Raw genomic sequence first — 14,017 nt, 5'->3', positions numbered from 1 at the left:
GTAGCATCTTTACTGTCCATTTTGTGCACAGGAGTTCTGGGAAGACAGTTCATTTTGCACAGTGGCATCCATTGATGTTGGCATATGAAGCTGGTGCTAATGTTGATTGCTATCATCTCCATATTATCCTTTATTATAGTGTGGGATCATAACATAGCCAGGAATGGAAAGAAAAATAATGAAGAAAGGGCGGGAGATACATTTGGTAGTGATAAGGAAGCAGAATATATTCTGATTCTTTAACTTCCTTTACATAATAACTGTTTGCGTCACAAGACAGGTCATTAAGGTCATGCTGATGAAAATTCAGAGTATAAAATGCATTCTTTGCAACTAAAGTGTGAAAACAAGGAGAACATACTGTTAAAAAAAGTCAGAAGCAATTGACATTCTATATAGTACATGTATTTCAAATGTTACTATTTTTAAGGTTTTCTGATTAGCCATAGAGTTAGTCCATTGTTCAGGCCTTATATTTAAGGATTTCAAAGATTGCAAGCACAAACCAAATTGCCTTTTAATGATCTATTTCTTGTGCACTGAATAATACTCTACTCCTCATAAATCTGAAGATTTTAACATAAAAGAATGACATTCATTTTTAACTTAATTATTTGATAAGATTAGTAATACATTATTAATCAGATCTCTGCTATCAAGTACATGAAAAAATAATTCTCTAGTGCTTGTCGAAGGAAAGTTGTAGAATTTTTAACAGTCTCCCAGCCATTCTTACTAGGGATGTTCTTTCATAGTTGAACCATTTCTGCAATTTCTTCATTTCATGATTTTGCATTGACATGTTACATGAACACAGTGTCGAGGGTATGAAGAGTTAATACGGTATAGAAATGTTCTTATTTTCCTAATTTTTACAGTATGGATGTTCTTGTCTCTTATATCTGAGGTTGCTTTGGAGGTTGGCCAGGTCAAGTACTGGCTACTTACCCATGCCCATTAGAGGGCCCATCTAAACCCTCAGTACCAGTGGCAACTGCTGTGCACAGGACACCATTGGGAGCGGGTTCCGATGCAGGACTTTATTTCAGAGCCCCCAGAAACACCAGCATTGTCTTGCATCATAAGCAATTTAAAAGGAACATGATACAGCAGTCTCTCTTTCCTTATACATATTTACAAGGCTTCAAATTTGTTCAAGTGACTCAGATTTAGCAGCATTTCTTAATTTCTTCCCAGTTAGTTCCTTTACTAGAAACTGAGCAGGAATATACAGATGAAAAGTGTAAGAACTGCAATAAAAATAAGCAATATCTTTCTTTTTTTGTGACAGCAACATTCACTTGGGGGGGGGGTCCCCTTCTACCTTGCACAATGCAAAATGCCAAGAGGGAACCACTTATGGAAGTTATTTCCAGCAAGGCATAGATTTTGGCAGCAGATAAGCCTGCAAATATTGCTTGTGTTTGGCTTGCAAGTGAACCCTTCTACCCAACCAACCATTAGCTGGTCAACTTTGGGGAGTCAAGAAGGAATTTTTTGCTGGCAGTTCTGGTTGGCTTGTGGTTGAAAGAATTTTTCACTTCCTCAATATTGTTTTAAAGGGTGTGATGTTTTAGCCAGGTTGATAACAGGCTGGACTTGTTCAAATGGGGGAGTGGACTGTAATTTGCTCATCTAAGAAAAAAGCCCCCACTAAGTTTATGAAGTTTATGATCCACTGTAAGATCTGATTGTTTCAGTAAAATCATGGTTCGTTTTGAACTGGAACTTTCTCTCTTGTGTATCTTGGTGGACACATGAGCAACACACTTTAATCCTGAGCTCCCCAATGTCGACACTGTGCTCGCAGTGCTGGTGGGAGGCACCCAGTGCTGGCAGAGCGGCCAATGCCAGTTGGTGCTGGGCCTCAGCACTGGAGGGATGATGGTGAAGAGCTCTCAGTGGTAAATATTCCCACCAAATGGCGGAAATGAACACAATGTGGTATGCAGGGAGAGCGCAGGGGAAGGCAGGGCAGGGAGAAGGTGGGGAAGACAGGGTGGAACTGGGCAGGGGAGAGCAGGCCAGCAGGTGGATGGGCATGAGCAGGCCAGCAGGCCTGGGAGGGAAGTGGCCATGGTGGCAGAAGCTGCAATTGAATTTTATGCCTCTCTGGAGCCTGACACGGACCTCCTCGGTTCTACAGCAGCTCAGGAGCTCAAGAGCTGGAGCAGATCCGAGGAGATGCACTGGCTGATTTTCCTTTATCCCAAGGAGATTCTGGTGGCTGCTCTGGCCCCACGGGATACTGCAGCAGCCATTTTGGCACCACTATACAACACAGTACCAGCACTTCATGGGATTAGACTATCCACGAATGCACACTTTAAAAAAATAACCTTAATTGTATTGACCGATTTAGCAGCATTAATATAAATGAACCCGTGTTAACAAGAGGGAACTTCATGTTCAGAAAGAGTTGGGTGTTCAAATTTGCCAAGTGTCTGGATTTTATGTGCTTGTATGCAGATAGCAACTGTTACCCTGCGCATGCCTGATCTCATCTGATCTCGGAAGCTAAGCAGGGTCAGGCCTGGTTAGTACTTGGATGGGAGACTGCCGGGGAATACTGGGTGCTGTAGGCTTATACCATAGTCTTTCGAGACTGAAGGTTGCCAACCTTCAACCATCATCATGCAGATTATGCTCAGCTCTGACTGCCCATGCAGTGGCACATCTTGTTTTCTTTCCCACATTTATCCATGTGAAATTTTCCACAGTGTAATTCTTCCAAGATCTGAGTTCTCTTTTTCACTTTTAAAATGATCTGTTTGTTTTAGTTCAGCTTTCCCCGCATTACTGTAAACCTGGCAAGCAAGTGAGCAACTGCCTTCTCAGCTCGCTTTATCTCCAGGCTCATGCAGTTCAGGGTTTACATGTTCTTGATCAATTGAAGTGATTATGGAGCACAGACATAAGGAGAGGAAGGAAGTATGTCCCACACCATCTTTAAAAATGCCATTTTTCTTCACAATAAAAAACTGGCGTTAAAAAAAGAAAATTGCTACTGTGGCTATACATAGCTTAGGCGTAACTGCTGCTGTTTTATTTTCTCACATTTTCTGATAGAAGGCAAAATGTACATTCGAAGCATCTGTCATAAAATATCACCACTTGAAACTCCTCTCATAACTTACTAATAAATCTACATTGTAGTACATACTGATTCAATATTATTCAAGAGTGTAGGGCTGTCAAACCACTTTGGGGGCCAAATCCTATCCAATTTTCCAGTGCTGCTGTGCCAATGGGGCATGTGCCTTACCTTGGGACTGCATTGTGGCTACACCAGAGCTGGAAAGTTGGATAGGATTGGGCCCTGGGTTGGGAGTATAAATTGTGTGTGCACCAAGCATGTAGTGGTCCCAGAATGTATGTATGATTATTCTTGCTTAACTTTAATTGCTTGATATGAAATTAATAATCATTCTTGATCATGTGCCATCATTTATTAGTAAGAACTAAGGTCAAGAAGCAAACTGAACAAACATGACAAAATGTCAGAGAGGTTTTGCTGGAGAGAGAGAGAGAGAGAGAGAGAGAGAGAGAGAGAGAGAGAGAGAGAGAGAGTTTTAATATTTTAATTATAATAAAATTTAAAATATTTTAAAAAATAAACTGAAATTTAATTTTCTAAATATTTCTGTTAAGCTGACTTATGTAAAAGTTAAACTCTAAGACTGCAAGATAATAATTAGGTAGGCTGGACCTGAATTTCACCCCTCAGGAAAACATATGATCTTCCAGCAAATCAAAGCATTGAGCATTCATGGTTGTTGTTGTTTTTTGTTGTTGTTTTTTTTCCTAAACATGGACTCATTTTCAACCCCAACAGACATGCCTTTTCTCATCTGGAATAAACATTTTATTTGGGCCTCTGCTACAATGTCTTTAAATAACATCAAATTTTCCAGAAACAATTTAAACTTTCTTACTCTATCTTTCAGCTTCTTTTTATTAATTCCCCTCCTTTTAAAAAAAAGAAAAAAGGAAAGAAAATTCCCCTTCTGGAATTAATCTCACACATTACGGAAGTAGAGAATGCCACATGGGATGCTGTTTTTGGTGGAAAACACAATTTTTCTCATAACGTTTAGTTCTTTCTTGAGGTAAATGTGTGGCTGGGTCATGCAGCAATTGTGCAAATTCATTATTAAAACAATACAATTAGGGAGGGAGGTTTCGATAATGAAGAACAAGCCATAGGGTGAATTATGCCGAGGAAGAAGGACAGTGTGAAGTTTCTATTAGGATGAATCAAAAAACCATGTGCACTTCTTTTTAAGAAGGTGTCATTTTTTGTACAAAAATAATAGAGAACAGAACAGTATGGGACAATGGAACATACTGTGGAGTTTTTACTATTTTCCATAATGGATTGCACACAGACAGAAAAAGATATGTAATCTGGTTGCACTCTTAAGAATGGAGCAGGCTAGAAATACAAATAAATAAATATAATGAGCAAAAATGGAGCAACTGTCTTTAAGATAAGGAAGTACAACAAGCAATTTCACACCTCCATCAGAATCAATATACCCAGACACACAATGACTAGAAAAGAAAATGAAATTACATCTAATTAGAAGTAGATACAACATTTTGAGGAGTAGGATATTAAACTAGCATGCCCTTTGTTAGAAAATTGATTTGTTTTTTTACATTTTACAGTTAGTTATTTATCTTTAAATGGCTCCCATTTCTGTTAATCCAAAGCCACATCAACAGGAATTCATAAACTTTCTTCTGCCATGAAATAATTTTTCACAGCACGCACAATGTTCATGGAAGTCAGCATTTCTGATATTTTTTTTATCATGTCTTCGGGGAGTGTTTTGTATGGAACATGAGTATAAATGAACTTCATTTACAGTGGCAGGCAAAAGTTGTTAATTCATATTAGATCTCTGAAATGCAAATGTATTGAGTTTCCTTTAGCCATAAAACTGAACAAATATTACTGGGAGAAAAAAACTAATTTTATAAGTGAATTTAAATATTAATGCTCAGTGTGTAACTTATTAAAATTCTTAGAATTAAAGAAAATGAGTGATATTTCCCAAATGTTATTTGCAGGAGATAGTTTTTAAGCCTAATAATCTTTTTTATGGGCCTAGGGACAAAATTCAGATGACGGAATTTGGTTCACTACAAAATGGCTCATCATTTACATTGTCACACTTTTGAAGACTGTAGTGGATTCAGCAGCAAAACAAATGCAGCTATTAAATACAAAACAGTGATTTGATCTGAGATCATGAAAGACTTTCTGCCCTGTGCTGTTGTACTGGGCTTTTGGTATCGTCCTTGGTGATCTCAGCAAGAAAGGCCATTCTTATTAGACATCTGTCATTTATACACAAAATAACTGAAACTGGCTTTATATCATTTTAACTGCCATGATATTCTTCAAGGAGCCCTGCCCAATCTATAGTCTTGTGACTGCCAACTTTTCTTGTAGACATTCTTAAGCTCCCCTTGGATGCACCTTTGTGCCCAGTCTTTGAGTCAGGAGTTTTCTTACACCTACGCTGTCTTCTGGCTTCCATGGAACATGGCCAACTCTTCAGGTCCTGAAACCTGATGGCCTGAAGTATGTCCCTACTGAAGTCTAACAACACTTCTTTCCCCCTTCCTCTTTCCTATTCAAACACCTTTCTATTCATCCCTTTTCATTCCATCATTGGCTATCTTCTGGCCCCCTAGCTCATCCTCCATAGATTTCTGGGGTACATGTAAGATATGAATGTGTTGGAGCCATAATCCTACAACAGAAACTGTTGCTTAGATAGGTTCCATTTAATAGAAGAAAGAAAGCAGAAAAAAGGACAGTGGACCGGGTCTTAAACCATAGGTGACCATGTGGAAGGAACTGAAAGAAGCTCCTTCTCATCCTCACCCTCTTTGGGAAGTAAATGTGAATCATTTCTACCTGTACCAACACATCACTAGAAACAGCAAACCTATGCTTGTCTCTAAGGTGGCGATCCTGTATTTCCTTGGGTGTAAGTTAGTGGCGGACCTGCCATTAATGGAAAGGGGCAAATGCCCCAGGGGCAGATCCTCGCTCACCTCTAGGACTGTGAAGAATTCTCTTTGAGACTCCTGACACAGTTGGAAACTGTGCTTCTGGTTTGCCAGAAGCACAGTTTAAGAGCCCGGAGAAGCTTCAGTAGCCTTCCCCAGCATGTCCTCCAGTCGCGCAAGGCTCCGTGGGCTCCAAGTAAGTGTGTGTGGGGGGGGGTATGGATTTGCATGCGGGGGAGGTGGCATCCCACAGGGAGCACCATCATGGACTTTGCCCCAGGGTATGGGGTTGCGGAGGTTCACCACTGGTGTAAGTTCTGTTGAATTTAATGGGCTTTGCTTCTGAGTAGACATACCTAGGATTGCACTATCAATGACATAGGGCTAGTTGAGTCACTGAAGCAGCCAAAGGGACTCAGCTACATGAAAAGAATAATGGTTGATATCTCTGATGCATTTCAGGTTAGCTATCCCTGTTGTCAGGTTGCCAAGAATTTAGTAGATGATGTAGTCGGGGGAGAAACAGCATTATAATTTAGAGCACATTGGGTAGCCAGTGCTTTACTTCTTCCATGCACATACATGTCCAGCAGTGCTCTCCATGGGGTGATTTGATGCACCCGGACTGAGCCCCAAGTAAAAACATAACCAAAGCCATTCAAAAGGCATTTCATACCAATTGTTGTCATTATCTGTCAATGCCATGGAGGAATTCCAGCATTCTACGGGAACTGCTTGCATTGAAAGTGGCAACCTCCATGAGACTTGGAATTTTCAATAGTTTTTGGCATATTAAGCAATCTCAATCGTTACATGTTCAATTAAAATGAGCAACATTCCTGTCTAATGAATCATATTACCTGCAGCATCAGAGCTTCATGTATTTTTATAAGCTATTCACTACATTGCAATGAAAGCTGTTCTCATCTGTAGAGCAATATCTGATTTCATGATACTTAATGTGTGATTTAAGTGCCATGTGTTTCACAGTTCATAATTGTTTATGATAAACAAAACAACCATAATTGGATGCACTGTAACACTTATGAGAAATGAGCATTTCAGATGCAAAGCAGTTATGAATATGCTGATACTGCTTAATTCAAACAAGTCACCCAAGAGGGTTAACACAACACTCGTTTTAACACAAGACTCCTTTTCAGATATGAATTAAGGTTAAGTGTTTTCCTGGAAGTGACAGGAAACACATGTGAGAAACGCACCACCGGCCTTTAGTTCAGCCTCCTTGTCCCAGTTCTTACACCTGGCCTTTTCCAGTCTTCCCAACACGGTTTGTGCAGTACGTCTTGTGAACCCACCCCTGCATCACCCAAAGGTAGCATCTCCATTTGCAGTATATCATTAATTATATTGCAACTATAATTCTCTACAGAAAGGATCTGTAATTCCTTGAGAGGCTGAGCTAAACTGCAATAATTCAAGAGAATAATTTTTCATTCCGTTGATTTCATATCCCCCACTTGTTTACGCAGTTCCATTCCCTTGTGTTTCATGCCTTGTAAATCACTAGGGCTATGATTATCCTATGATAACTACATGCCCTGTTGAGCCTTATTGTCTAATTGATAGTGTACACAGAAAATATTTGTGCTCGTTTCAAGATTAGCATCCACTTTCTTCAGCTGCAAAGATATTTGTTTGACATTCTCCAATTTGTCAATATTGTACCACCTGTTCACACAAAGTGGCACTTGCTGGGAAGATATATTCTACTTTTACAAGAATGTGATATAGATGGATATTTACCACCTGAAAAGGAGGATTAGTATTATTTAGCTGCTGATCTGCATATTATTTTGGATCATTCTGCCTTTGAAAAAGAACTCCAGCAGCAAAGATACTGCTCAATATGCAGCTGCCACAAGAGACTGTTGGAAAACAGCATCTGCGGCTTTTGCAGTATATTGAGCTGCTCACATTGTTGCATTCTTCTCACTTAATCAAGTGGCGAGAAGTTCCAGGAGCAGAACTACTTTGGAGGAATGATCATTAGTGGGTGATGGTGAATTTGTCATATGTGGTTTATGTATTTACCAAAGTTTACCTGTTCATCAGGTAATGATGATCAGCAAGCACACTCATGTAATAATAGCTCACATCGCATTCCCAGAAAAGACCCCTGCAACTAATCAGGCCTTCCAGCTTAAGTTTTGCTGTCTCCCCAGTTTTCTCCATTCTACCTGTGATTCACAGCCAGTCTATTTCAAAAGCTGGTATTTGTTAGCAGAACTGTGAGTATCAGCCAGTCCCCTACACAGGTAAGCTTGGTTAATAGTTTCACATGCACAGGCATGCATCACTTAACAACCTTCTGCTTAACGACAGACTGCATATATGACAAAGCACAACAAAAAGGCTCTTAATGAGGCAATCAGGTCTCTCATAGCCTGCAGCAGAGTGTCTATTTATTTATTTATTTATTTATTTATTTAATTTATATTCCGCCTTTCTGTCCCAGTAAAGGGTACTCAAGGCGGCTTACAAAAGAAATCATATAAAAGCATAAAATATATAAGTATGTATAAACATAAAGCATTTAAAAAAAACAATAAAACACAATAAAACTTGGAACCCCAAATTAAAATAAATAAATAAATAAATAAATAAATAAATAAATAAATAAATAGACACTCTATTAATGGTGGCTACACTCCCACCCCAACTCTCTCGAGATGTCAAACACATTACCCTTCGGCAGGGTTGACCCATAAACCACACAACCTCGGCCACACACTCCATTTGGCATTCAGTCACTCTCACTTCACTATTAGTACTACATACAACACCCCCTCTCACTGAACTCTTTCACCCCCTGTCCCCTCTCACGGAGCCAGAGGTCCCCACCTTCTCCCCTGTACTCCTCTCACCAAGACAGAGATCCCCACCTTCTCCCTTGTCCCCCTCTCACAGAGCCAGAGGTTTCCAACTTCTCCCCTGTCCCCCTCTCACCAAGACAGAGGACACCAGCTTCTCCTTGAGTTCCCTAATCCAAGACCAAAGGTTAACACTCCTGAATCACAACTAAAACTCACTCACATGACACCTCCTCAACCCCCCCCCCACTCACAATCCTGCATTCAGTCTCACACAAACATAAGAACATAAGAACAGCCCCACTGGATCAGGCCATAGGCCCATCTAGTCCAGCTTCCTGTATCTCACAGCGGCCCACCAAATGCCCCAGGGAGCACAGCAGATAACAAGAGACCTGCATCCTGGTGCCCTCCCTTGCATTGGCATTCTGACATAGCCCATTTCTAAAATCAGGAGGTTGTACATACACATCATGGCTTGTAACCCGTAATGGATTTTTCCTCCAGAAACTTGTCCAATCCACTCTTAAAGGCGTCCAGGCCAGACGCCATCACCACATCCTGTGGCAAAGAGTTCCACAGACCAACCACATGCTGAGTAAACAAATATTTTCCTTTGTCTGTTCTAACTCTCCCAACACTCAATTTTAGTGGATGTCCCCTGGTTCTGGTGTTATGTGAGAGTGTAAAGAGCATCTCTCTAACCACTCTGTCCATCCCCTGCATAATTTTGTAAGTCTCAATCATGTCCCCCCTCAGGCGTCTCTTTTCTAGGCTGAAGAGGCCCAAACGCCATAGCCTTTCCTCATAAGGAAGGTGCCCCAGCCCAGTAATCATCTTAGTCACTCTCTTTTGCACCTTTTCCATTTCCACTATGTCTTTTTTGAGATGCGGCGACCAGAACTGGACACAATACTCATCGATTTGTACAACGGCATTATAATATTAGCCGTTTTGTTCTCAATACCTTTTCTAATGATCCCAAGCATAGAATTGGCCTTCTTCACTGCCGCTGCACATTGGGTCGACACTTTCATCGACCTGTCCACCACCACCCCAAGATCTCTCTCCTGATCTGTCACAGACAGCTCAGAACCCATCAGCCTATATCTAAAGTTTTGATTTTTTGCCCCAATGTGCATGACTTTACACTTACTGACATTGAAGCGCATCTGCCATTTTGCTGCCCATTCTGCCAGTCTGGAGAGATCCTTCTGGAGCTCCTCACAATCACTTCTGGTCTTCACCACTCAGAAAAGTTTAGTGTCATCTGCAAACTTTGCCACCTCACTGCTCAACCCTATCTCCAGGTCATTTATGAAGAGGTTGAAAAGCACCGGTCCCAGGACAGATCCTTGGGGCACACCGCTTTTCACCTCTCTCCATTGTGAGAATTGCCCATTGACACCCACTCTCTGCTTCCTGGTCTTCAACCAGTTCTCAATCCATGAGAGGACCTGTCCTCTAATTCCCTGACTGTGAAGTTTTTTTAGTAGCCTTTGGTGGGGGACCATGTCGAACGCCTTCTGAGAGTCCAGGTATGCAATTTCCACGGGTTCTCCCACATCTACATGCCTGTTGACCTTTTCAAAGAATTCTATAAGATTTGTGAGGCAAGACTTACCCTTACAGAAGCCATGCTGACTCTCCCTCAGCAAGGCCTGTTCGTCTATGTGTTTTGAGATCCTATCTTTGATGAGGCATTCCACCATCTTACCCGGTATGGATGTTAGGCTGACCGGCCTATAGTTTCCTGGGTCCCCCCCCTTTCCCTTTTTAAAGATAGGCGTGACATTTGCTATCCTCCAATCTTCTGGCACCATGGCTGTTTTGAGGGACACGTTGCATATCTTAGTCAAGAGATCTGCAACTTCATTCTTCAATTCCTTAATAACTCTTGGGTGGATGCCATCAGGGCCTGGTGACTTATTGATCTTTGATTTATCAATGAGGTCTGAAACATCTTCTCTTTTAATCTCTATCTGACTTAATTCCTCGGTCAGGAGGGGCTGTTTGGGCAGCGGTATCTGCCTGAGGTCTTCTGCCGCGAAGACAGATGCAAAGAACTCATTTAATTTCTCTGCCATCTCTAAGTCTCCTTTTATCTCCCCTTTCCCTCCCTCACCATCCAGAGGGCCAACCTCTTCTCTGGCGGGTTTCCTGCTTCTAACATTTGAAGAAGCTTTTATTATTCCCCTTAATGTTGCTGGCCATGCATTCCTCATAGTCTCACTTGGCCTCCTGTATCACCTTCTTACATTTCTTTTGCCACAGTTTATGTTCCTTTTTATTCTCCTCATTAGGGCAAGACTTCCATTTACGGAAGAAAGCTTCCTTGCCCTTCACAGCCTCTCTAACTTGGCTGGTTAGCCATGGGGGCACTGTCCTGGATTTAGTGGAACCCTTCTTTCTTTGTGGTATACACCTCTGCTGGGCCTCTATTACTGTTGTTTTATGCAGCCTCCATGCACTATGGAGAGATTGGACTCTTTTTACCTTCCCTTTCAACCTCCTTTTAACCAGCCTCCTCATTTGAGGGAAGTCCGCCTGTCGGAATTCAAGGGTTTTTGTGAGAGATTTGCCTGGTAGTCTTCCCCCGACATGCATGTTGAAAGGGATCGCAGCATGATCACTGTTCCCCAATGGCTCCGTAACATTGACATCTCTAACCAGGTCCTGTGTACCGCACAATATTAAATCCAGAGTCACCTGTCCTCTGGTGGGCTCCATGACTAGCTGCTCTAAGGCATAGTCATTTAGCATGTCAAGGAATCTGGTCTCCTTTTCATGACCAGAACACAAATTGACCCAGTCTATATGAGGATAATTGAAATCCCCCATGATTACAACCCTGTCCCTCCTTGTCACCTCCCTGATCTGTTTCCTCATTTCAAGGTCCCCTTCCAATTTCTGGTCTGGAGGACGATAGCATGCCCCCAGTATTACATCGCTCCACAGGCCTGGTAATTTAACCCACAGAGAGTCTACAGTGGAGTCGGACCCGCTTTCAATCTCTCCTTTGCTGGATTCTATCCCTTCCTTAACATAAACGGCCACCCCACCTCCAACACGCCCCTGCATGTCCCTCCTGTAGAGTTTATAGCCTGGGATTGCGGTATCCCACTGATTCTCCGCATTCCACCAGGTTTCTGTTAAGCCCACTATGTCAATGTTTTCCCTAGTCACCAGACATTCCAGTTCTCCCATCTTTGCTCAGAGACTCCGGGCATTTGCATAAAAGCATTTGTACACAGAATGTCCCAGGACGGGCTGCTTATTCGCTCCCTTGTCCCCGCATCCTCTCACTGTGCCAAACCGTCTATCACATCCCTTCATGCTACCATTCCCAATTTCTTCTCCTACTCTGCCTTTGTCTTGTTGTTCTCTAACCTCCCCATCCTCGTCCCATGGGGATGAGGAGTCCCAACCTGGATGCCCCTCGGCTCCTGTCGGCCTTCCCCCAGGGATCAGTTTAAAAGCTGCTCTGCCACCTTTTTAATGTTATGTGCCAGCAGTCTGGTTCCATTCTGGTTCAAGTGAAGCCTGTCCCTCTTGTAATGCTGACTAATGCTGACACAATGCCTCCTAACCCCTTTCAGATGTCCAATCATTAAACAGCATGGCACTGCATATAAGGGGAGGGTATAGTGCTAGTGATCAGATATCCAAAGATGATGAGCGGCTCAGCAACAAGAGCCATAACGAAGAGTCATACAGCCTCCTGGTCCACTGTCTTGATCCACTGGCGAAAAGCCACAGGTAAAGAGCCCTTTGGCTCTTGTCCTTCGGCTCACACCTCTGGCATACCAGAGGCTAATGTGCCTGAAGACATGGGGAAGAGGAGGAGAAAAGGCAGTTGGAGTCCAGCAGCTGGTCCACAGGTGTTCCACTCCTTCTCCTTGCCCTGCTTCAGCCTTCTCTCCCAGCTATTCCACGGAGTGGAGGCTGTTCCTTCTTCACTCACTCCTTCCTCCACTGCCCAGGCTGATGTACCTGAAGATGTGATGTGTTTGTTTACACAACAAAGAGGTTCTTAATGCAAAGAAGAGGCAATCTATCTCCAGTAGCCTGTGCAGAAATCTAGTATCTGGAAGGGAGTGCCTGCTTACACAACAAAGGCACTAGATTGGGCTGAATGTTCACTTAGCAACCTAATTGCATAACAATGGGGATTGGAGAATGGATCCCTTAAGTGACACACACCTGTAAGTACACACACACACACACACACACACACACACACACACACACACACACACAAAGAGAGAGAGAGGTGTGCCTCACTTAAGGACAGGATATGTTCTCCAATCCTAGTTATTCAATTAGTGACTGCCTCATTAAGAGCCTCTTTGTTGTACTTTGACCACTGTTGTATATGTGATTAATTGTTAAGTGGAAGGTTGTTAAGTGACACATGCCTGTGTATGTAAATTAATATGGCTTCGAGGGTAACACATTTAGGGTGCAATCCTAACCCCTTATGTCAGTGCTTTCCAGCACTGACATAAGGGCAATGCAGCTCTGAGGTAAGGGAACAAACATTCCCTTACTTTGAGGAGGCCTCCGTGAGTGACACCCAACTGCAGGATGCAGCACATGTCCCATTGGCACCGCTATGCCAGTGCTGGAAAGCACTGACATAAGGGGTTTGGATTGCGTCCTTAGAATTACATTAATACCCAGTGATTATATTTTAGGAAAATAGAACCAAAGTATTTGAAATTGGCAAACCCCTTTCTCCATACAAATGTTATGTAATTCTCAAAAGCAAGAACTTGCATATCAGTCAGCAAACAGTATTTCTGTTCCAATCACTGTGCTTCTCAGATACCTTTTAGTAAAGTGTGATGTAGTAGCTAAGACTTTGCATTTCAATACAAAGTTGTAGCCTCTATTTTAACTCATTCTGCACATCATGCATAATTCTTTCCAGGATTGTCTTAATGTGTCATAATGCATTGCTGCCTGAAATATTAGCCATGGATGTTAAAATGACTGAGTACTTTGTCATAGAGGAGAAATACATATTCTGAAAAGATTCAAGTAACATTTTTTCCTGCTAAACCCTCCAAATTACTGTCAATAAGTATAAATCAATGCTGTCATTAAATTGTGTTAATCCCTCAGTATAATCCCAGATAATTCCAATGGCTTTT

At 42.0% G+C, this 14,017-nt stretch overlaps 1 pseudogene; it reads left to right on the top strand.

Annotated features, from left to right (window-relative positions):
- Positions 1-2,465: 2,465 nt before the first annotated feature.
- On the top strand, positions 2,466-2,585 carry LOC136656183 (5S ribosomal RNA; annotated as a pseudogene).
- Positions 2,586-14,017: the final 11,432 nt, after the last annotated feature.

This window comes from Tiliqua scincoides, chromosome 6, assembly GCF_035046505.1.
Source record: "Tiliqua scincoides isolate rTilSci1 chromosome 6, rTilSci1.hap2, whole genome shotgun sequence".
Classification (NCBI taxonomy): Eukaryota; Metazoa; Chordata; class Lepidosauria; order Squamata; family Scincidae; genus Tiliqua; species Tiliqua scincoides.
Note: the sequence above shows the minus strand (reverse complement) of the source record. Positions and strands in the feature narration are given on the sequence as shown.